General features: G+C 43.8%; 1 long non-coding RNA gene across 5 annotated transcripts in view; it reads right to left on the bottom strand.

The window, feature by feature from the left end:
- The window catches only part of LOC123600876, a 33,666-nt gene that overhangs the window by 3,573 nt on the left and 4,675 nt on the right, over positions 1 to 25,418 (bottom strand). Inside the window, exons 3-4 of one of the 5 annotated variants that reach the window (XR_006713861.1) lie at positions 11,316 to 11,410; positions 431 to 2,311 (exon numbers count right to left, since the gene is read on the bottom strand). This is a non-coding gene — a long non-coding RNA (uncharacterized LOC123600876). Of the gene's footprint in view, positions 1 to 430; positions 2,312 to 11,315; positions 11,411 to 25,418 lie in introns of those variants that run through there. The other 4 variants (XR_006713863.1, XR_006713862.1, XR_006713860.1 and 1 more) reach the window with 4 other exon arrangements.

Here is a 25,418-nt window from a genome sequence, read left to right as displayed (position 1 = left end):
CATTCTCTGCCTCGTCCTTATCTATGGAATACAGATGATAACAACAACCTACTTCCTAGAGTTGCTGGGGACAATAAAAGAGATTACAGGGGCACCTGGGTGGCTCAGTTGGTTGGGCAACCAAGATTTCGGCTCAGGTCATGATGTCACAGTTTGTGATGTCCCAGCCCTGCTTCAGGCTCTATGCTGACAGCTCAGAGCCTGAAGCCTGCCTCAGATTCTGTGTCTCCCCCTCTCTACGCCTCCCCTGCTCACGCTCTGTGTCTCTCTGTCTCTCAGTAATAAATAAACATTAGAAAAAATTTTTAAAAGAGATTACACATGCCACCCGCTTAGGGTCTGGCATATACTAGGTTCTCAATCAGGGTTAGCCAGTTTGAAGGGGGTAGTAAGGAGTATGACCCAATTTTACAGATGCAGAGACTGAGGCTCAGATTACCAGGAATTTAAGGTTACTCAGTTGATAACGACAGAGCTGATTTTTAATTCCAGGTGGGAATGGAATCTGCAGGTGGTCTGGGACTCCTACCCAAACGTTCCTCAAGGTGAAAAGAAAGGGGCGGTCGATCTTCTGGGGTCCTTTGTTGTGTTGTGGTTGGCAAGGGCAGGTTCTTTTTCTGTTTAGCCAGGTTAGGCACACGCGGAGGAAGGAGAAGCGAGTCCCCCACTGTGGCCAGCGTGCGCCGGCAGCGACCCCTCCTCTCCCCGGCCGGAGGCGGTGAATGGAGCCAGGGGCACCATGTGGCTTGCGCTAAGCCTCTCCTGAAAAGAGAGGGCGGGAGATGCCTTCGGAGGGCCCCCTCCGGGGCCTCGGAGATGGCTTCCGCTGCTCAGCTCCCTCCGTTTAGCTTTCTCCTCATTAACTCCCCGGCCTCATTAATCAGCCCCGATGAAATGCGCCCCCGGGAACACTGCCGGCCAGCTCCGCCGTTTGGCGCTTTAATTATCCTCCCAGCGGGAGCAGGCGGGGTGGGCGAGGTGCTCGCGCGGACAGACGGACGCGCGCTTTCTCTCTCTCGCGCACACACACACACACACACACACACACACACACACCTCGGTCGGGGCGCGTGCACACACACCGATCCGCCCCCACGTTCGCGTGCACACACCAGCCCGCGGATGGCCAAGCCCAAGCAGGTCCTGTGTCGTGACCCAGCCAGGGCAGCAGACACCGGGCTCGGTTCCCGGGAAGCTCCATCAGCCCCAGGCAGCGCTAGCTTCTACTGGGCATCTGTCGAAGGAGTACTATAGAGTTGTCATTTACATCAAGTCCCCTTCCTACAAGGGAAGGGAGAACTTCTGTCCAAAAAAGTCCTCAAACCTTCAACTCTTTAGTCTAATTTCATTTACTCATCAAACCCTCGCTGCCCCGCCTCCTGTGTGCTGTGGTTTCAGGTGCTGGAGACACAGACACAGTGGCTGGTTAGGCTTCAGGGAGTTCCCACACCATCCAGGAGGGAGACAAATGGAAAAAAATCCAACACAACTTGAAAACGCAGCAACAAAAAACAAAAACCCACCATGGCAAGGTGATGTTCTTAAAAGAAAGCACAGGATGCTACAGAAGTGCAGAGCAGGACCTGGAATGCAGCCAGGGCACGCCAAAAAAAAAAAAAAAAAAAAAAAAAAAAAAAAAAAAAAAAAAAAGGTTTTCCTGAGAGGATCACAGCTGGAAGTGGGACGAAAAGTCTAAGTGGGAGTTAGCTGGTGCTGGAGTAGTGCAAATAGCAAATACAGAGGACAAAATACAGGCAGCACTGTGTGTGCAAAGCCCTGTGGGTAATTTGATCTGGTTGGAGCACAGGGTCCTGACCAGGGGACAGCACCCAGGTGATGAGGGGCTTTGTGTGCTATGCAAAGGAAGTTGACTTAGATCTAACCTAAAGGCAACGGAGGAGTTACAGACGGATTTTAAAGCCAGACAGTGACATGATTAGACTAATGTTCTCGAAAAACCTCTTTTCCAGCGAGGAAGAGGATTTGGAGGAGGACAGGAATGGAGGCAGGGAGGCCAATTAACAAGTTAGGTGACTGACGTGGTGTGGGAGGAGAAAGAAGAGGGGAGTTTCAAATATTCCCAAGTTTCCTCTGTAAAGGGTGGTTGTGGGAATTGAGAGGAAGATTATGTTGAGATATTCCAAGGTGTCTGACTCAACTCAAATTAGAGGGAAGGCTGACTCCAGCTACTTCTGCCCTCGTGGGAGGCAACCAGGAGATTTATCTTCCAGTCCTAGGTAAGTAAATTACCTCATCAGCTTTCTTGTCCATACGATGAAACATGGATTGGATGGGGCTTACAAACTCACACCTGTAGGGTCCAGGAAGATAAAAGAAAAGATCTAAGCAGACCAGGGTGAGAATAGGTGCCCACTAAGAGGGCAGTGCCCTTCAACCACAGACTACTCCAGCCATGCTGGAAAGAGGCTCAGGATTCCAGATGATCTACAGGAAAAGCTGGAGCTCAGTATTTTTTTTAAGATTAAAAAAAAATTGTTAAAAGTAATGTCTACACCCAACATGGGGCTTGAACTCACAATCCTAAGATCAAAACTCCCATGCTCTACAATGAAGCCAGCCAGGTGCTAGAGCTCAGTGTTTTTAATATGGTATCTCCTAATTTAAAAATACCCATGCAATTAAAACATACTTGGTTTGAAACATATCAAATATATTGAAGTCCATGAATTTGTAAAGATATATTTTTAGGTTTATTTATTTATTTTGAGAGAATGCGAACAGAGGAGGGACAGAGAGAGAGGGAGACAGAGAGAATCTCAAGCAGCTCCCTGCTGTCAGCACACTGAGCCAAAGCTGGGGGGACAGGGCTTGATCTCAGGAACCCCATGAGATCATGACCTGAACCAAAATCCAGAGTTGGAGGCTTAACTGCCTGAGCCACTGAGGTGCCCCCATAATTTTATATACATACATACATACATACATACATACATACGTACATACATATACATATATACATATATATAATTACATTTATATTTATATATTTAAATCACTGCTCACCTTTAGATGATGCTAAGTAATCAACTTGTTATTTTGAGAAATGAGTGAAGAGAGAATCAAGCATTTATCCTACCTTTCCTATTCAGAATGTATCTCAGGATAAACAAATAGTCTATGACAGGTTTTCTTTTTGCTTTTTTTTCCTTAATGCTTATTCATCAATTTTTGAGAGAGAGACAAGAGCATAGCGGGGGAGGAACAGAGAGAGGGAGACACAGAATCTGAAGCAGGCTCCAGGCTCTGAGCTGTCAGCACAGAGCCCGATGCGGGGCTCGAACTCATGAACTGTGAGATCATGACCTGAGCTGAAAGTCAGACACTTAACCAACTGAGCCACCTAGGCACCCTGATGACAGGTTTTCTTTACAGAAGTATTCCAGCTAATAAATGAAGATGGAATCACAGAATTAGAATGTCACAATTTGGCAATTCTTTTTTTTTTTTTTTTTTAATTTTTTTTTCAACGTTTATTTATTTTTGGGACAGAGAGAGACAGAGCATGAACGGGGGAGGGGCAGAGAGAGAGAGGGAGACACAGAATCGGAAACAGGCTCCAGGCTCTGAGCCATCATGAGCCATCAGCCCAGAACCTGAAGCGGGGCTCGAACTCACGGACCGTGAGATCGTGACCTGGCTGAAGTCGGACGCTTAACCGACTGCGCCACCCAGGCGCCCCAGCACAATTTGGCAATTCTTAATGAAATAATGGGTCTGGGCAATAATCATTGCTGGATGCTAATATAACAACACAACAACAAAACAGACAAGCAGCCATTACTCTTGGGACAAACGTTATTGCCTATGAAGTATTCCTGCAACAACAACAACAACAACAACAACAACAACAACAACAACAACAAAAACCCCAGGCATTAATTGATTGGGCTTCTATATCTGGCAACCAATTTACAGAAAATATAGGGGCAGAAGAACATGTTAAATGACACCATGGGGATACATTCTCACAAAATCCAGACTGTGGGAAATTCTACAGAACAAATGACTCAGTTTTTCAACAAATAAATTGCAAGGGAAAAAGAGAGAGATTACGTGGAGAACATCAGGTTCAAAGAGTCATTGCACAGTACAGACTCATTTGGATTCTAATTTGAACGACAATACCAATGAAGAAAAATAATTGAGACAATTGGGGAAGTTTGAACATTGGTTATAGATGATGATATATTTTAGGTTGATAATGGTGTTGTCATTACATTATGTAACGAGTCCTTACTTTTTAGAACTACATTGAAATATTTACAGAAGAAATACGATTTCCAAGATTTGCTTTCAAATCACGAGGGGAGTGTGGGGGTATAGATGATGGAGGTTGCCTTTCAATGGATAAGTGCTGAGGCTTGGTGATGGATATACAGGGCTTCATTCTATTATTCTCTCTAATTTGGGGTATTTTTATTATCCACAATATGCTCTTATCCATAGTAGAATGTTTTAAAAATACTTTATGGGCCAAAATGTGTCTGTTGCCTCAGTTTGGCTCATGGGCACCAGGTTGTGGTTCCATTCAACTCTAAATTGCCTGTGAACCACACCATCAGTGGTGAGAACCTTTATTACTAGACCTCATCATCCCAAACCTCTTCCTGGTCCCTTTTCAGCTTCTTTCTCAGAGGTGCCCATCTCCCAGGGAACAGGAAATGGTGTGGCAGAGAGGAGCATCAACAAAGCCATGAACACTAGGAAGAGTTCCCTGGGACAGAACACACAGGGATTAGGGAGACTTGGAACTGCAAATTAAGAGCTGTCACAACCTAGCACCCTTCCTTAAAATCCCTGCCTGCGCCCTTCCCATATCCCACTCTTTCTCAACCTTAAAGGTACACACAGCATCCGGCTGGACCTCCCACCGTTTACCTCTGCGTTCCAGAACCCAGACAAAGGCATCCACTGCCCAGAAAAAAAATAATAATAATAATGAAAGACAGGAATCTCCCCCGAGGCAGTTCAGGTTAGAGAAGAGCGTTGTCAGTATGGGGAGACAGAGCATTTGGGGTGGGGGCGGGGAGCGAGTGAAAGTCCCCTTATCCGCTGGCTCCTGTGGGGGACTGTGCTGGACCCGGGCTTAGTGCTTTTTCTGTGCAGCCTCTCCTGGTTGCATCCCCTCCTCCCTCCACCCCTACTTCTCCCTCCGCAGTGGACGACCCTTCCCCCGGCACGTGTCTGCGCTGCTGGCTGCTCATTTAGAACCGAAGAGGCGGGCTGGGAGAATGAATTACGCGATCTGAAGGCTGGGGGTAGCGGCGGGGCCCGGGACGCCAGGCGGGCGCGGAGGGGAGACGGACAATAGGCAATCAGCAGACCCCGGGGCTGGGGAGCGGCGGGGGCGGGGGCGGGGGGGACGCCCACAGGGAGCGCGCTCCCAGGGCGCGTCCCGGCCCTCCCCAGCCCGCAGGCCTCTATTGTTCCTCGGCTCCTCCTCTCCCGCCCGGCCCTGGGAGCCCAGCTCGGCACCGACGGTAGGGGTTTGGCAAGGGTCGGTTCCGGGCCGCTACCGAACCGGTGTCCTCTGTGCAGGCCTCGTCCCTCCACTGTCGCGCGCTTCGGCCCAGGGGTCTACGAGCAATGGTCAGGAGGCCGGCCCTCCCTTGCTCCCAACTCTTTCATCATCCGCTCCTCTGCGGGTCCCGGTAATGAGCTCCTGGTCCCGCGCCATTGTGTACACGTTAGGGTGAAGGCGGGTCTCCGCGGTGCGATGGAGGGTGACCGCGCGCGCGGCTGCGACCCCCGCTTCACACCTGCTCCCCGCCCCCAGCCCGGGGCCGACGCGGGTGTGTCCTCTCCCTCCCCGCGGGAGGGGTCTCAGCTGGGGCTGCACTTGGTAAAGAGGCCGTGGAGAGGATGGCAGCGGCCGGAGGAGCAGCTATAAATTTGGAGCAGATGCGGCCTGACAGTCACCCAACCCGGGGAGGTGGGGGGCGGGGAGGGCTCTGTGCCCCTCCCAGGCCCCATCTTCGAGTCTGCAGCTGAGTTAGACGCACTCCGGGCCTAGGTTGACCGGGACTTTGGACAGCCGGAGCCTGCCTCCTCGACTCACACCCTCGCTTCTGCTCTTTGTGTGCCCACGCTGGGGGGGGGGGGGGGGAGGAGGAATGGAGGTCAGGCAGATACCTGAATAAGTTTATTATTTTTCTGCTTAAAAAAAGGTGTTTTGTGTTTTTTGGGTTTTGTGTGTGTGTGTGTGTGTGTGTGTGTGTGTGTGTGTGTGTGTTTTCAGAAGAGACTGACAAAGTCTGCGCCCCTGGCTCTGAGCTGGCACTTCTGGGCAGCAGCTAGAGAAAAATAGCAGAAGCATGCTAACGTTGTTCTTTCCACTCTTCTTTAAATCAAATGCCCATTTTGTGCTAGAAATGCCAGGTAGGGAGGCTCAAGCAGACAGGATGAGGGTGGGGAGAGGAGAGTGGGAAAGGATGGAAAAAAAAAAAAAAAAAAAGGAATAATGCCTGTCCTGAGTATTCTATATACAGCAATACTGTACATTTAAATAGCATTTCCTTTAGTAAGTAGTATTCTCCCCATTCAACAGAGGAGGGAGCAGGGTCCAGAGTGCCACCAGAGGTTTGGTGGGTTACTGTTAAATCCAGGCATCCTGAACACTAGTGTGCATGGGGCGGGGAGGGGGGGGTGCTTATCACTACACCACACTGCCAGGGAGGTCCAATGGGAAGAAAGTGGAGAGAGTTGGAGCTGAGCGTGGGTACCGGTGGCTTATCTTACCTGCCCTGGACGGCTCCCTCTCTAGAGTAGCATGAATTGAAGACTGAGTCTGTGTTTCTAGTGTGAAGATCATGGTACCATAGCCAAGCTGACGTAGAGTGAATTTGGGGGTTAGTGTCCACAACACAGAGTTGCCAAAAGCCTCTGCAATGACTCTGTCATCCCTCTTTGCAGGTGTTCCTCTGCTTCCTCCAACACTGTGAGGCTAACTGTACTGGCTTGTAGGATCCATTGCTCTTTCTCTTCCCTTCCACTCTCACAAGTCTTGCTGGTCCATGCCCAATGGGTTACCAGACCAGTGGTTCTCAGACTTTAACTTGCATCGAAATTACTCGGAAATCTTAAAATACTTCCAGTTTCTGATTCAGTCAGTCTGTGGTAGGGTGTGAGAATCTGCATTTTTTTTTTTCAACGTTTTTATTTTATTTTTTTTGGGACAGAGAGAGACAGAGCATGAACGGGGGAGGGGCAGAGAGAGAGGGAGACACAGAATCAGAAACAGGCTCCAGGCTCTGAGCCATCAGCCCAGAGCCCGACGCGGGGCTCGAACTCACGGACCGCGAGATCGTGACCTGGCTGAAGTCGGACGCTTAACCGACTGTGCCACCCAGGTGCCCCGAGAATCTGCATTTTTAAAAGTTTCCCAGGTGATGACCCTGCTGATGCCTGGGACCATACTTTGAGACCAGCCTAGGCAGAAAGGAAAAATAGGGGCTGGTGAATAAGGAAAGGACTGTAGTACTGTATGTGTGGTATTGGAAATGGTTATTGGCAGTTCAGGCTCTCAAGGGTACTGGGGTATCTTCTCTCTCTGAGGGAAAGATAGACTAAATCCCCAAGGAATTGTGGGCATAGTTCTGAATTAGCCCAGGGTATGATACTTTCCTGGAGACTTAGCACTCCCCCTAATGGACTCTAATGATTCTACACTTTCCTCAGCCTTACAAATGGCAGCAAGAATTACCCTAATTTTCCCAACCTAATTTGGTTCATCCACTCATCTCTTTGTCACTAAAGGAAGAGGGGTGTTGTCATATACCTTTGTTTGCAAACTGGTTAGCGTAGGTTTTTGCTATTCAGCAATGAATCAGTGAATGTGTATGAATTGTTTTTTTCATCTCTATACGAGAGCCCTAACACTTACAAGTCCCCTCCTCACCTTTGCTTCTCCCAGCTGTTCTAAAACACTTTAAAGGTGATTTAAGATGGTTGAATTCCAGATATTTGCTGGAAAATTCTCTTTGAGGTGTCAGTATCTTTATCACCAGTTAGGAGCCTTTGTCAGGTGGCAAGCAAGCAAGTCTTAAGTCAGAGGCTTAAGGATGGGTTTGCAAAAATTGAATTAAGGGTGAGGTGGCTAGGTGGCTCTGTCAGTTAAGCGTCACACTTTGGCTCAGGTCATGATCTTATGGTTCATGAGTTCAAGCCCCACACTGGGTTATGCACTGACTATGAGAGCCTGCTTGGGATTCTCTCTCCACTCTCTCAAAATAAATACATTTAAAGAAAGGGAGGGAGGTAAGGAAGGAGGGAGAGAGATAGGATGAAAAAAGCAAGTGGCATTTTATTTCTTACCACCAGGTGGCAGACCATGCCTCATGAATGAGAAGAACCCTACATTTGAAGCCCAGCCTAAGCTCTACTTTTTTCAAATCAGAGCCAGGACAAAAGGGCTGTTCTCTAATTAGAAGACTTGGGAATTGAGGCAGGGAGACCAATTGCTTGTAAATACCTTAGTAACTGCTGCCAAGGTACTTGAGTGATTCCCTGAGCTTCCTCATCAGTGAGAAAGGGAGCAATGGAATGTTCTAGTTTTTCCTACCGGAAAAGAGGTACACCCTCTTTGCAGATTTAAGAAAATGGGTTATTTAACTAAGAAAAATACAAAGAATGTCACTTCAAACCAGAGGTTTCTGATGCCTTAAAGACATATGGCAACTCTAAACCACTTTATAGGCACATTGTTTGGCCTCTTTCTCCTGCCCATTGTCAGGGAGGCACCCCTTTATTTCCTTTCATCCGAAAGTTCTTTGTTCTGTTGTTCATACTGAACTTTTCTTGAACATAAAATTAAAGCTTTATTCTAACTCTAGAATCTGCTCAGGGGTTTTCTTACTAAATTCCAGTTGGCAATCTAAGGGACACGTGGATGGTCTCAAATGATCATGCCCTCAGATGATACTCAACAGTCAACAAAACCTAAATCCTCCAATAAGTAAGCAAGAGTTACACACGTACAGCACAAACATATGTATATATCTCTTACAGGAGGGCTCAATGAAAGTTTTGAGAGAAGGGAAGGTGAAGATTTCTGTTTTATACACCTTTCTCATTTCAGGTGTACCAACAAACACTGAAAATACAGTAGTATCCACCACAATGTCAAGGTCAGAACAGATCTATTCCTTACATAGAAAACAGGAAATCATAGGGTTGCCTGGGTGGCTCAGTTGGTTAAGCATCTGACTTTGGCTCAGGACATGATCTCGTGGTTCATGGGATAGAGCCCTGCATTGGGCTCTGCACCAGCAGCAGGGACGGAGCCTGCTTGGGATTCTCTCTCTCTCCCTTCTCTCTACTCCTGTACCACTCACTCACTCTCTCTCCTCTCTATCAATCAATCAATCAATCAATCAATCAATAAATAAATACATAAACCTAAAAAAAAAAGGGGGGGAACCAGGAAATTGTATATACCAGTATCAGGCTCTCTAACATAGATGGGATATTATCCTGTTAGCCTGCAGGGGACATTACTTCTCTTAGTTGATCAACTTTAGGCTTCCTCCCTCATTCGGGAGTGGGAAGATCCCAGGTACACACTGACCATCTCAGACTAAGCAAAGCTTCCCAGCCCAGAGTACTTCATTGATCAATTCTCTGCCACTGCAGCAGTCCCTTGTTCACTTTCAATGTTTATGGATATGAGTGGTAAAGACAGAGACCATGAGAAAAAAAATATGATTTAAATGGTACATATTTGGGTTTTTTTTCTTTGTGGGTTAACAAAGTCACTCAAAACATATTTATGGAATGCCTTCAGGGCACATAGCACGGCACTTCACCCTTCATTGAAAATCCATTAAAACAATTACCAGGTCATGCTTGGAAACTTTTTTTCACAAAGGAATTTGCTTTAGTTGTTGGGTTAGCAGAAACTAATTTGAGATGCAAAATTAACAATCCCGTTTGTACTAGGAAGGCCTTATGTAAACCGTCACACAGTGAAAATAATATATGTGAATTTATTATACCTATGTCTGAGCATATGGATTTAGAAGCTACAAACCTAATGAGCCAGTGTTCATATGAGGGAAGAATGATTTTAGAAGTTAATGAATCATCTTCTATTAATGCTCCAAAGTTAAATGTTTACCTGGAAGGTTGTGCCCTGGTTATAGGCCATTATTGACCACCAAAAAATGAAATTATGTTCACATCTATAACACTTATGGAATGTCATATCCTCTTGACTCATACCAGGAATCTAGGCTCAAAAACAAAAAACAAACAAAAAACCCTACTTTTTACTGAGATACTGTTGATCAAGGCAAATATCCAGATTCATCCAAACCAATATCTCGTCTTTGAAATTAATTTATAATTGTTTCTTCCCACAGCTAACTTTAACAACCTTTATTAGCATATGTACGTATACAAAGTTGGTTCTGTCTTCTTTCATTATTCATTTCACAAGGAATTTCCATTGCCTACATAAGGCGCTGAAATGGAACTTTCCCCCACATCTTGAAAAGCCCCAGTTATCTAGCAGAGAGATGTTTGAAAGAGTTGTGGGGTCTTGTTAATGGTTCCCAGTCGCAGTAGGACTGCCACCAGTCTATTTCTGTCCCTTGTTTCTAGTCCCAAATCTTTCTGCAACCAGTGTCTAATCCAAACTTCTCTACTGTATCCCCTGCCTTCTCAGGGCAGGAGGAGAGACAAAAACTAGAGATGGAGAGAGGGTCCAATTCTGCCTTAAAAAAAGGATACAGTTGAGGCACCTGGGTATCTCAGACGGTTAAGCATCCAACTCTTGATTTTGGCTCAGGTCACAATCTCATAGTTTGTGGGATTGAGCCCCAAGATGGGCTCTGTGCTGTCTGCAGAGAGTCTGCTTGGGATTCTCTCTCTCCCTTTCCCTCTGCCCCTCCCCCACTCATACACGTGCTCTCACTCTCTCTCAAAAATGAATAAACTTTTTTAAAAAAAGGAGACACTTTCCATCAAATTGTAGAGCTGACATAAGGTGATTAACATAAGAAAACTAATACAGGTTTAGAGCATAAACTGGTATCAGATAATCTCAGATTTGAAGTTCAGATCCACCACTGACCAGTGATATGATTTGGGGCAAGTAACTTAACTTCTCTGAGCTTAAGCTAACTTCACTGTAAAGTGAGGTTTAAATAAGGTAATGCATATAAAATGCTTAGTGTAGTGTCTACTAGAAAGCATCAGTGAATGAAAGCTCTTGGTATCCACCAGACCCTAAGCTCTGTGACAACAGCAGCCTATATCACCCCTGTGGCTTCAGGTGATTTCTGGCAAACTTTTACCTGTGATGGAGAGAGTGTGAACAGACTAGCAATACAGCAGAAAGCTCATTGAACTGTCAGTAAACCAGGGTACTGCATCATAGCAACTTTCTTTTCTGGGAAAAACAAAAACAAAACAAAAGCTCTGTTGTGAGTAAGTAAGTAAGTAAGTAAGACCCTCTCCCTTTCTTCTAATTGTCAGTAGGTTAGGTGGGTCCTTCCAGAGGTAGACACTGAGACAAAGATTAGAGAGCGAGGAGTTTATTTGGGGAAGAGGATTACCACTAGGACAACAGAAGCGTGGGAGTGAAAGGAAGGAAGCCGATAAAGGCTGGGTTGCGGGTACCTGATATTTTATCCCATCAGGGAACTCTGGGAGATGGCACAAGACACATCTCAGAGTTATACCATGTAGGAGCAAGAAGTTGGGATATTTAGCTACTAACTCTCCATCCAGCATTGGTTAAGATCTGCTTCTGGGAATGTTTAAAAGGACGGACATACAACAGGACCCTCAAGGTCTATCCTGCAGCCTTCCTAATGGAGCCTGCAAAGGACTAATGGCACAGGCGTCCACAACAAATGACACTAGCCTCCTGGAATCGACTAGTCTTATGGCCTAAGCAGTAAGGCCAGTGAAACTGCAGCCAGAACCTGCTGCAGGGAATCTGCCCTTGCTCTGGGCCCCCCTCAAAACTTGTTCCTCTATACACAGATTGAAGCAGTAATCCTACGTGTGGTATATGTTGTCTCCAAAGTCCGAAGAGGCCTACCAGTAGGGCAGCTCTGAGTGGTAGCAAAGGCAAGTCACTTGTCCCCAAACTTGGTGTGGACATCTTGGCATCCTTCAGACACCCGGCCTCCTCGAAGCTTCACTGATGTGGTAGACCCCTGACTCATTTCAGCATTTGTTTCTTCCCCTCTGGTATTCAAGTGATCCAATTAACATAATGCCCTCAAAGTAGGGGAACTTTGTGTTGTTATATATACGGTCTTTTGGGCAATAGTTTGAGGCTGCTGTGGGAAAATATCCTGAAGATTCTCAGAAGCCCTAGTCAAGAGAGCCCTTTAGACATTACCTTAAATCATTCAGGGTCTTAACAAGGGTTTACAGCCATACTCTTGATTTGATTTTTGGCCTCAGACTCTCTTACTATTTTTTTATTTAAAAAAATTTTTTTAAGGCTTATTCATTTTTGGGAGAGACAGAGAGACAGACTGTGGGGGGGGGGAGGGGTAGAGAGAAAGGGAGACACAGAATCTGAAGCAGGCTCCAGGCTCTGAGCTGTCAGCACAGAGCCCGACGCGGGGCTCGAACCCACGGACCGTGAGACCATGACCTGAGCCAAAGTCGGACTCTTAACAGACTGAGCCACCCAGGCATTCTGGCCTCAGACTCTTAGCTTTGAGAAATTTTTACCAGCTGGGAGAACTGGGGGAAAGTTATGTTTTCCAAGCCAGCTAATCCTTGGGCTTTGAGATACCCTTGAGATTCTTATTCTAAGTGCTATAGTTCTTGCTTTTGCTCATCTCTCTCTTCCTGCCCATTGTCATATGGTTAGAAGCAGCCAAATGGCACTTTCAACATTCTGTCTGGAAATCTCCTTAATCCTATTTCTGAAAGTCTATTAGGTATCTTTTCCATCTTTCACGTTTTCACAGGCAACCATTTGCCAGTTACTGCATCACTACACAACCAAAGTTGTCCTCTCTCCGGCCTCTGATAACCATTTTCTCACTGCATTCCCAGCCTCCAGCAACTGTTTGTCCTCCACTCCTCCAGTCTTTGCTAATAGCCTCTTTGGTGTTTCTCCAGCCTCTAACCACCAACTGGTCCAAGGGCAGAATTACAGGAGCATGAGAGTGGAAGTTACAAAGCGCTTGAGGTTAGGCTCTGGAACAGCATCACTTCTGCTACATTTTATTGTAGCAAGCCACAGGGCCATTCCAGATTTAAGGAGTCTGGGGAAATAGACTCATCTTTTAATGGAAAGGCTTGTAAGACATTGTGACAATGCTTTGCAATCCACAGCAGACATCTTTACACTGTGTGTAGATACATCTTTAGAATAAATTCCTAAGAGTTAACTTGCTGATGAGTCCAGTGCAAATATGTATTTGTGAAATATTGCCAGTCACCCTTCACAGAGGTTATACAAATTTTGAAACTCACCAGCAACATATGAGGATGCCAGTTGAGGTTTCCCCAGATCTCACAACACAATGTGTTTTCCAAATTATTTTCTCTGCCAATCTGATAGGTAAAAATTACATCTTCTTGTAGTTTTAATTTGTATTTTGCGTATTGTGAGTAAGATTGGGAATATTTTATTAAGAACCAATTATATTTTCTCTTCTTGAAACCAGCCGGTCATATGTTTGCCATTTTCCATTTGGTTTGTAGGTACGATGCATCATCTTCCAATGCACTTAAGAGTGGGATACTTGGATACCAACTCTGGGACAGGTTCTCTTGAGTCTCTGAACTAAAAGATTTCTTACATACCCAATTTTGGTCTTGCTGAGAGTAACAAATTTTCTCCCTTGGGAAAGGCAATTACTATGAGGAGACCATAAATGAGCTCTAAGGAAATATGCAGTTCTCTAACTGGAGAAGACCCAAGTTTCTAGATATCTTCCTCCAAATCTCACTGCCCCCAAAGGAGAAAATCAGGTGGGAGAGAATCCTAAGTCTGGAGGGACCCAGGTGCCTTCACTTTCCTAAAAGGTGCTAATGGTGAACTGATCATAAAGATTCCCTGCCCTCTCCTGCATATGTGTTGTAACTGACTCCTGTAGCTTGTGGGCTCTGGTATAAGGAGTTCTGCATTGAAGTAGAATGCCGTGTTTGAGTCTAGTGACTTCGGACAAGTGTCTTCCCCTTCACTTCAGTTTCTTCACGTGTAAAAGGAGGGTGATATTACCTGTTTTGAAGCTCAAATATGAAAGTAATTTACAAAGGTAAGATATAAAAATATATGTTATGACGTTTACTTAGAGGTTCTAGATGCCATCCAGAATCTAATGCAACATGTGGAAACTCAGCGATTCTAAACCATCATTGCCTGAAGGACACCACCATCTTTCTCAAGCTGAGATACTAGATATGCCTGCCTAACTTCTTCTAGTGCTACCACGAGTAGCCAGAGTTGAGGGTAAGGGCACAGTTCTCCAGGCTTCCAAGTGTACCCAAGACTCCAGATACCAGCTGCAAGTTCAGGGACCCCTAGGACCACCTTTACTTCCGATCAGCTGGCTACAAATTAGGGAGCTCTCATGACCACTATCAGGTTCAATAATTTGTTGGAATGACCCGCAGAACTCAGGACTTATGATTACAGTTTTACTATAATGAAAGGATACAAATTAGAATGATCCAGAGGAAGAGACACATATGGCAGAATCTAGAAGTGAGAGGGTTCCGAATGCAAACTGTTGTGTCCTCAAGAATGGGTCTCCCTCCTAGCAGTGATGTGTGGTAACATGCAGAGTGTTGCCAATCCAAGACGCTCATCCACATGCCTTGTGTATTCAAGAAACAGCAAGGAAGCCAGTGTGACTGGAGGTTGGAGGCAGCAATAAGAGATGAGGTCAGAGAGGTAACTGAATGGAAGCAGGAAGACCACTTAAGCAGTTCTTGAAATAATCTAGGCAAAACATGATAATGACTTGGAACAGCAGTGGAAGCTGTAGGAGGTCATATTTTGAATTTGGAAGGTAGCCCTAGCAGGATTGGCTGATAGCTTGGACACAGAGTGAGAAAGAGTCAATGACAATACCATGGTTTTTGGCCTTTCAACAGCTGGAATGATGAGGAAGACTGGAAGGAACAGGTTTGGAACAGAAGATCAGAAGCTGTTTTGTACATTCAGTTTGAGAAGCCCATTATGTGACCATGTGGAAATGTCAAGCAGGCAGCATGTTATACAAGTGTGCAGTTTGGAAGAGAGGCCTGGCCTGGAGATATACATTTGAAAGCCATCAGCATATGGAGAATTATTGAAAACTGTGAGACTGGAGGAGATCACCAAGGAAATGAGTGTAGATGAAAAGGACAAGAAGTCTAAGAACTGGTTCGGAGGCACTAGCAAAGGAGACTGAGAAGGAGCAATAAATGTGGTAGGAGGAAAACAAGGAACCAGGAAAAGTATAGGTTTCTGAGAGCGAAGTGATGAAAACATTTGAAGGACGAAGGTGAGATCAACAGTGTCAAATAAGGCTGCCAGTTCAGGTAAGATAAAAATGAGATTGTGCCTATAGAACTTAGCAACATGGGGGCACCTGGGTGGCTCAGTCAGTTGAGCATCCGACTTTGGCTCAGGTCATGATCTCTTGGTCTATGGTTGGAGCTCCACGTCAGGCTCTGTGCTGATAGCTCAGAGCCTGGAGCCTGCTTCGGATTCTGTGTCTCCCTCTCTCTCTGCCCCTCCCTGCTCATGCTCTGTCTCTCTCTCTCTCTCTCAAAAATAAACTTATTAAAAACAAAAACAAAAAAAAAAAAACAAAACAAAAAACGGGTTTGGCAAGGGGCAGGAGGAAGGAGACAGGAATTGAACGTGAAATACTGAAACACTTCTGAGAAGCTTTGCTCAAGAGGGAAGAAGAGAGAGGATCATTTCTGGAATGGTAGTGTGAGGAGCTCTGCGGATGCCCTCTCCAGTGAAACAGCCATAACTGGTGAAAATTATTTCTTAAAAACCAATCTTTCAGTCTCTGTAAATTGTCCTAAGGGCATCAAGCAAACAAATATTTATTCAACAAAAGTGTATTAGATCTCAGTTTAAACAGGGAGAGTCTGTGGCACTTAAGCCACAACACCCCTCCCCCTCTTGACCACTCTCCTATCTCAGCTGGATAGAAACTCTGCATGGCAGCAGTGGCCATGAAGATAGGGCTTCCTTTCTCTCCAGCTCCCAGTCACAGACTGTTATCTCTCTGTGCAGGGCAGGCTACCAGCATTTTCCATACCTCCAAACTCTGTGTGGCAGAGGTTAAATTTCAGGGAAGTGCTGCCAAGAGGCTGGAGTCTCTCCTCCTTCACCAAGCCCCCATGTGTAGGTCGGAGGCTCTACCCAGGCGTGACAGGCCTAGAACACTGGGGCCCTCATCACTCACAGACAGAGGTTCCATATGGCCAGAAGCAAGCCAAGGAGATCAGATGGTTACTACCCCCACCCTGTGCCCTGCAGAGGCAGATCACTTTGAAATACTTGGACAACTGTCCCTGCCACTGGCTCTAAAGCAGTAGTGTAAGATTTTGCCCTAGGGGAGAAGTAGGCCATAAAAACAGAGAGTGCCAAGGCTTTCATCAAGGGAACTAACTTTATTTGGAACACAGTGTGGGGAAGTTCAAGCCTAAGGGCACTTTTGAAAACAATGGAGATTTTGGTGGTAAGCAATTAAAAGGCTGGTACCTCCATGAGGATAATAAGCTAAGTTGTAAGCCACCAAGTTTACCAGAGAGAACTGGGGAAAGAGTCAGCTAAGAACAGCCCTCCTGGGGTCAGGACAAACCTCAAAAACTTACCTCAAAAACTACCCCTGCAGGGGGAGCCTGGCTGGCTCAGTAGGTGGAGCATGTGACTCTTGATCTAGGGGTTGTGAGTTCAAGCCCCACACTGGGTGTAGAGATTACTCAATAAAATCTTAAACACACACACACACACACACACACACACACACACACACACACAACCTACCCTAGCAAAGAGAACCAGATTTCATTGGTTCCCACTGTGGGACAATATGTGCCCCACTCTATTATAGAAAACAATAGACCAATCAGCTGGCAATTAGTGGTACCTAACTATCAAGTGTGAACGTAGATGTGAAAATCCTAAAAACATAAAAATACTAATAAACTGAATCCAGCAACATATGGAAGGGATTATAATTCATAACCAAGTAGGATTTATCCCCAAAATACAAAGTTGTTTAAACATCTGAAAGTTCATTAATATAAGTCACCGTATCAATAAAGGACAAAAATCATGGACAAATGATCATCAATAAAGGACAAATGATCACCATATCAATAAAGGACAAATGATCATCTCAATAGAAGCTGAAAAAGTATTTGACAATATCCAACACTCCAATATACCTTCATAATAAAAATATTCAACAAACTAGGAATAGTAGAGAGTGTCCTTAACTTGATAGAGGACATCTACCAAAAACTCACAGCTAACAGCATTAATGTTGAAAGACTTAATGTTTTTCCCCTTATCATCAGAAATAAGATAAGGAAATAAGATAACTACCTTCTAGCCAAGGTAGTTAGGTGAGAAAATGAAGTAAAAGACATTCATATTGGAAAGGAAGAAGTAAAAATATCTCAATTTAAAAAAAAAAATATTTTTTTAACGTTTATTTATTTATTTATTTATTTCAACGTTTATTTATTTTTGGGACAGAGAGAGACAGAGCATGAACGGGGGAGGGGCAGAGAGAGAGGGAGACACAGAATCGGAAACAGGCTCCAGGCTCTGAGCCATCAGCCCAGAGCCTGATGCGGGGCTCGAACTCACGGACCGCGAGATCGTGACCTGGCTGAAGTCGGACGCTTAACCGACTGCGCCACCCAGGCGCCCAACGTTTATTTATTTTTGAGACAGAGAGAGACAGAGCATGAATGGGGGAGGGTCAGAGAGAGAGGGAGACACAGAACCTGAAACAGGCTCCAGGCTCTGAGCAGTCAGCACACAGCCCGACGCGGGGTTCGAACCCACATACCGCGAGATCGTGACCTGAGCCGAAGTCGGACGCTTAACCGACTGAGCCACCCAGGCGCCCCTAAAAATATCTCAATTTTTTAGATGAAAATCATGTAGAACTTATATGGAAAATAATAAATAATTCACTAAAAAATTATTAGAATAAACAAGCTAACAAGGTTGCAGGCTACAAGATCAATTACATACATCAACAGGATTTCTAGACACTAGCAATGAACAATCTGATAATGAAATTAAGAAAATAATTCCATTTGGAGTAGCATCAAAATGAATAAACTACCTAGGGATGTATTTAGCCACAAAAAGTGTAAAACTTACACTCTGAAAACCACAAAACTTGTTGAAAGGAATTAAAGAAGACCTGAATAAATGGAAAGATATTCTATTTTCATTGATTGGAAGATTTAATATTGTTAAGATGGAAATTGATGTAGATAAGTCGCAATCACTACCAGATATATACTGGCTTTTTTGAGGGGGAGGGCAGAGCACAAATTAACAAGCTGATGCTAAAATTCATATAGACATACAAGGGACCCAGGATACCAAAACAATCTTGAATTTGAATTGGAGGACTTACTCTTCAGAATTTCTTTTTTTTTTTTTTTAATTTTTTTTTAACGTTTTATTTATTTTTGAGACAGAGAGAGACAGAGCATGAGCAGGGGAGGGGCAGAGAGAGAGGGAGACACAGAATCTACTCTTCAGAATTTCAAAACTTACTATAAAGCTACAGTAATGAAGACAGTATGATTATGACAAAGTGATAGACAGAAGATCAGTGGAATAGAATTGAGAGTCCAGGGGTACCTGGGTAGCTCAGTCAGTTGAGCATCCAACTCTTGATTTTAGCTCAGGTCATGATACCTGCATTGTAAGATCAAGTCCCATATATAGGGCTCCATGCTGAGCATGGAGCTTTCTTAAGATTCTCTCTCTCTCTCTCTCTCTCTCTCTCTCTCTCTCTCTCTCTCTCCCTCTCTCCCTCTCTCTCTCTCTTTCCCCTCTCCGCTGTTTGTGCTCTCTTGCTCTCTCTAAAAATAAATAAATAAATATCTAAAAATAAACCTCACATTTACAATCAATTGATATTTGATGGGGAGGTGGGCAAAACAATTCAATTGGTAAAGAATAGTCTTCCCCACAGTGTTGGGACAACAGGATATCCAGATGCAAAAAAAAAAAAAAAGGAAAAAAAAAGGAAAAAAAGTTGGACCCCTTCCTCATTTAATATGAGACAAACAAAGGCATCAAATAATCTAGTTGTGCAGGAGAGTGAGAGAATGAATGAGGGAAATAAAATGATTGTTCAACCATATCAAGGGGACTTGAGGTCAGCAATCACCATTTAATTGATAGGCAGACCAGTCATTCTGATTTGTGGTTTTCTCCAACCAACAGCAGCTGCATGGTGCAGGGTTCATAAGCAGACAGTTGGATTTAAACAGGATTGTGATTTTGCCAATGAGTGCTACAAAGACAGAAAAGGAGCAAGTGAATGAAAGATTACAGCCCTCGTTTATAAGGGTTGAAGCTGGAAGCTGGGGACAGCCAGGGTTTACTAGGAGCAAGAAGGTGTACAGAAGGGTCAGAGAAGAAACCGAGGACGTAGAGAGTTTTTTTGATCACTGATCACAAACACTGGAGGACACAGGAGTTTGAAGGGGTGGGTAATGGAATCAGAAAAGAGAATTTACAGAGTTTCAGGGTTATTAAATTCCATGGCATTTAAGATGTCCTTATATTCCTGTGAGGAGTGACTTAAACAGGGAAAAGGGTGTGATGAGATTAGTTCTGATAGTCCCAAGTCTGATAGCAGTAGTGTAGAGGTAGCAGTCACAAGGCTGTCACTGTTGTATTGGGTCGGGGCTTGGGGTGGGAGCAGCTATCTTCTTTTTTTTTAAGCTTATGTATCCACCTTTAGAGAGAAAATGGACACACACACACACACACACACACACACACGCACACGCGCTTGTGAGTTGGGGAGGGTCAGCGAGAGGTGGAGAGAGAGAAATCCCAAGCAGGCTCTGGGCACTATCAGCGCAGAGCCCAATGATGACGTGGGGCTTATACTCCCAAGTGAACCATGAGATCATGACCTGAGCTGAAACCAAGAGTTGGATGCTCAACTGATTGAGCCACCCAGGCGCCCCAGCAGCTATCTTCTATTAAGTGCACTTTATCATTATCTTATCTATGCTTCATACATTTCCTAAGAGGTAGGCACTATGTCCCCATTTGGGAACGAATTGACACAGTCCACATTCAGTGTTATAGTGCCCACAAGTGCTACAGCCATGGGAGAGAGGGAAAATTATTGCATTACTTCTTCCAACACTTCTTTTTAAATGAACTGGGTCTTAAAAAGCAGAATCAGACCTGTAAACCCAAAGAACAGACTGATCATTGCCAGAGGGGAGGAGGGGTGAGAAGATGGGCAAAATGGGTGAAGTGAATGGCAGGTACAGGCTTCCAGGTATGGAATGAGTAAGTCACGGGAATAAAAGGCATAGCATAAGGAATACAGTCAATTATACTGTAATAGTGTTGTAGGGCGACATATGGTAGCTATACTTGTGGTGAGCACAGCATAATGTTTAAACTTGTGGAATCACTATGTTGTACACCTGAAACTAATGTAACGTGTGTTAACTAAATAAAAAATTAAAATAAATAAAAATTTAAAAATTAATTTAAAAATAACTGAGTTTATTTTGTTTTCTTAGGTATCACAAAACCATCATTTTTTTTCTTTGTGAGAAAACAAAGATCAACAGCAAAAGGAAAACCAGAATTAGATACAGGCAGTATTAAACCCTGTTGCATATTATTTCAACCCTTTTAAAAGTTAATAAATTGTATGGAAGCCTATTTTTTTTTTTATACATTTTTTTTTCAACGTTTATTTATTTTTGGGACAGAGAGAGACAGAGCATGAACGGGGGAGGGGCAGAGAGAGAGAGGGAGACACAGAATCGGAAACAGGCTCCAGGCTCTGAGCCATCAGCCCAGAGCCCGACGCGGGACTCGAACTCACGGACCGCGAGATCATGACCTGGCTGAAGTCGGACGCTTAACCGACTGCGCCACCCAGGCGCCCCTGGAAGCCTATTTTTCAATAAATTATTAATAGACATTTTTTTTTTCCTTAGAGCAGCTTTAGGTTTACAGAAAAACTGAACAGAAAGTATGGACAGTCCTCCTCGCCCTGCAGTTTCCCCTATTATTAACATCTCGCTATTCTGGTACATTTGTCACAATTGATGAACTGGTCCTGAAACCTTACTATTAATTAAAGGCCACAGTTTACATTAGCATCTGCCCTTTATGTCCCAGAATTGTATGCGTTTTGGCAAATGTATAACATCAGTATCCATGATCCATGTGTATGTCAGTATCATACAGAATATTTTCACTGCCCTAAAGATCCTGTGCTCCACCTATCCATCCCTTCCTCCCTTCCTGCCCAACCTCTGGCAACCACCGTTCTTGGTCTTTCCTCATTGTCTCCATTGTTTTGCCTTTTCCAAAACATCATATAGTTGGAATCATGTAGCTTTTCAGACTGGCTTCTCTCACTTAGCAATATGCATTCCTCTATGTCTTTTCATGGCTTGATAGCTCATTTCCTTTGTTCGTTGTGTGGATGTACCACAGTTTTTTATTTTGTTTTATTTTTTTCCATTCACCTATTGAAGGACTTCTTGGTTGCTTCCTGGTTTGGACAATTACGAATAAGGCTGTTACAAACATTCACATGCAAGTGTTTGTGTGCATGTAAGCACCACCATTAGATTTCATAGTAAGACTATGATTAGATTTGTAAGTGGTTGTACCATTGCCTTGAAATCCATTGTTTCATATATTTTGTCTGGTTTTCTAGCTACTTAAGATAGGAGGGTATGTCTAGTCCCTGTTACTCCATCTTCATTGATAGCGAAACCTGCCTGACACCATTCTAAGTGCTGGACCTATTAGAAGAGAACACAATGGACACTCTTGGGCTTCAAACAGCTTACATTCTAGAGGGGGAGGGCAGACAATAAATACATGAAAGCAAAATAAATATGCATAAATAAATAATTTTGGAAAATGTGTATTTTTAAAATTTTTATTTATTTTTGAGAGAGAGAGTGTGAACGGGGGAGGGGCAGAGAGAGACGGAGACACAGAATCTGAAGGAGGCTTCAGACTCTGAGCTGTTAGCACAGAGCCCTACGCGGGGCTCGAACTCACAGACCGCAAGATCATGACCTGAGCAGAAGTCAGACGCTTAACCGACTGAGCCACCCAGGTACCCTGGAAAATGTGTATTGATAAAATAAGACAGTAATGTGATACAGAGGCAGATAGAAAGACATCTCTAGGGAGGTGATTCATGTTTGAGGAGATGAATTATGAGAAGGAAGCTACCAATTAAAGAGTTAACATAAGAGTGTTCTAAGACAAAGGATCTATGATCATCCCAAAGGCCTCAAAACAGAAATAAGCTTGACTTGTTTGATAGGACATATATAAGGCCAGTGTGGCTGGAGTGGGAGATGAGGTTGGTGAGGTAGGTAGATTGAGCTTAGAGTAAAAAGGGCCTTGTAGACCATTGTTCCAATTACCTATCCCTGCATAACAAAACACCCTAGAAGTTAGTGGCACAGAACAACAACAATCATTAATTTTGCCCATGAATCTGGGGATACCTGGGGTCAACTAGGCAGCTCTTGCTACGGTCTCTCATGTAGGTACAGTCAGGTGGTGGCTGAGGCTAGGATTGTCTCAGAGCTTCTGCATTCACATGTCTGGCTAGGTACACAATAACTGGAGGCTGGAACATTTCTGGCTCCTTGGGTTTCTCTGTCCACATGGACATAGGGTAACTCAATTTCTTACATGGTAGCTAGAGGTTTTCAGAGCAAGAGAAACTGGCAGAAGCTTCAGGGTATTTCTAAACCTATCCCTGAAAGTCACATAGTGTCCCTTCTACCACTTCTGGTTCATTCAGGCAATCACAAAGATTCACCCAGGTCCAAGGGGAGGGAATGCAGACTCACCTTCCTGTTGGAAGAGTGTCAAATAACATGTGAACATGTTTTAAAATTACCATGGTCACTGCGAAGAGTTTGGATTATATTTTTATAATAAGAAGCCATTGGTGGGTTTTTAACAAGGGAATGACATGTAATGATTTACAGTTTTAAAAGACTGTTCCATCAAGATTACTAGGTACAAAATAAACACGCAAGAATCAATTGTATTTTTACATACCAGAAAAAACAATTAGAGAATAAAATTTAAGAAATGATACCATTTATAAGAGTGTTAAAAAATATACCAACCACCCAGGGATAAATCCAACAAAGTGTATAGGACCTTTGTGTAGGAAACTATAAAATTTTATCGAGAGAAACTAAAGACTAATGAAGGGATATCATTCGAAGGATATATCCCAAGAGATATCATTTCCTTTTCTTTTTTTCTTTTTCTTTTTCTTTTTCTTTAGAAAGAGAGAGTGTGAGTAGAGGATAGAGGCAAGGGGAGAGACGATCTTAAGCATGCCCCATGCTCAGTGCGGAGCCTGACGAAGGGCTCGATGCCAGTGGGGAGCCCAATGTGCAGCTCAATCCCACAACTCTGGGATCATGACCTGAGCTGAAATCAAGAGTCAGACGCTCAACCAACTGAGCTACCCATGCACCTGAAGAGACATCATTTTCAAGGACTGTAAGTCCAATTATTATAAAGATGTCAGTTTTTCTCAAATTGGTCTATAGATTCAGTGTAATACCAATCAAAATGCCCACAGCTTTTTCTGAAGAACTTGATAAGCTAATTCTAAAATGTATGTGGAAATATTAAGGATCAAGAATAGAAAGCCACTCTTGAAAAAGGAGGAGGAAGAAAAGGAAGAGGAGGAGGAAGGACTTTCTCGACTTGACATAGCCTTATTATAAAGCCAGTGTGACTCATTATTGTGGCAGTGTGATATTGCGGCAGGGAACACAGAAAAATAGACAGACAAATAGACCAATGTAATGAAAGAGCCCAGAAACAGACCCATGCACATATGGACACTCGATTTAAGTCAAAGATAGCATTGCAAAAGGAGGAGGGAAAGGATGGTCTTTTCAGAAAATGGAGTTGGAAGAATTGGGTATACACATGGAAAGAAGGAAGAGAAGAAGGGAGGGAGGAAGGCATATACTCTTGACCATATGCGCTGGGAGACATGGACAAGAATGTTTGTAGCAGCATTATTCATAATATCCTAAATTAGAAACAGCCCAAAATTCAATAGTAGGATGGATAAATAAAATTTGACGTATTCATAAAATAAGAGTATTTTACAGCAATGAAAATGAATAAACTGTAGCCTCATACAGAATAGATGACTCTTAATTAAAAACATAATACTGAATGAAAGAAGCCAGATATACAATACATGTGATTTCACTTACAAAAAAAAAAAAAATCAAAACCAGGAAAAACTTTTAGTGATGTAGGATACAATGGTAAAATTATTGGGGCGCCTGGGTGGCGCAGTCGGTTAAGCGTCCGACTTCAGCCAGGTCACGATCTCACGGTCCGTGAGTTCGAGCCCCGCGTCGGGCTCTGGGCTGATGGCTCAGAGCCTGGAGCCTGTTTCCGATTCTGTGTCTCCCTCTCTCTCTGCCCCTCCCCCGTTCATGCTCTGTCTCTCTCTGTCCCAAAAATAAATAAACGTTGAAAAAAAAAATTAAAAAAAAAAAATTATTGGTTTTGGGGGGGAGGGGTTCGACCAGAAAAGATTTGTTTTTTCTGCAGTGCCATATTTTTAAAAAAATAATGCAACATTTTAAAATTAAATTAAAAAAAATTTAAAAGCCAGACTTCTGGCCTTCCTTAAAAGTTGGAAGCTTGGCAAGGTGGGCCTACATTCCTTTCTGACAGTGCTTGGGTGGATGAGATACAGTGATAAAATTATAAAGAAAGGCAAGTCAGTATAGTGGTTATCTCTATAAGGGAGATAAGGGTTTAACATTGGGAAGGGATTATGGGGCAAAGCTTCTAGAGTGCTATCTACATTCTATTTCTTTGACTTGATTGTGGCTATGCACTATTTGCTTTATAATAAACCATAGAGTAGTTGTACAAGTATGTTTCATATACTCCTCTGTATTCATGTTAGATTTCACAAGAAAAAAGTTTTAAAAAACCAAATTCACCTTGGCTACTGTGTAAGCAGACTAGTGTGCACATAGAAAGTCCAGTTGTCCAGGAAAGACATGATGGAGGCTAGAGTTGAGAAGTAGTCAGATTTAGGAAAGATTTCAGAGGTAACAGGACTTGATGTGGAATATGAAGGGAAAAAAAGATGAAACAGCAAACACACTGACAGTCATAAAACACAGCA

The sequence above is a fragment of the Leopardus geoffroyi genome, chromosome D1 (assembly GCF_018350155.1).
Source record: "Leopardus geoffroyi isolate Oge1 chromosome D1, O.geoffroyi_Oge1_pat1.0, whole genome shotgun sequence".
NCBI classification, from domain to species: domain Eukaryota; kingdom Metazoa; phylum Chordata; class Mammalia; order Carnivora; family Felidae; genus Leopardus; species Leopardus geoffroyi.
This window is presented reverse-complemented; position numbering and strand designations above follow the sequence as displayed.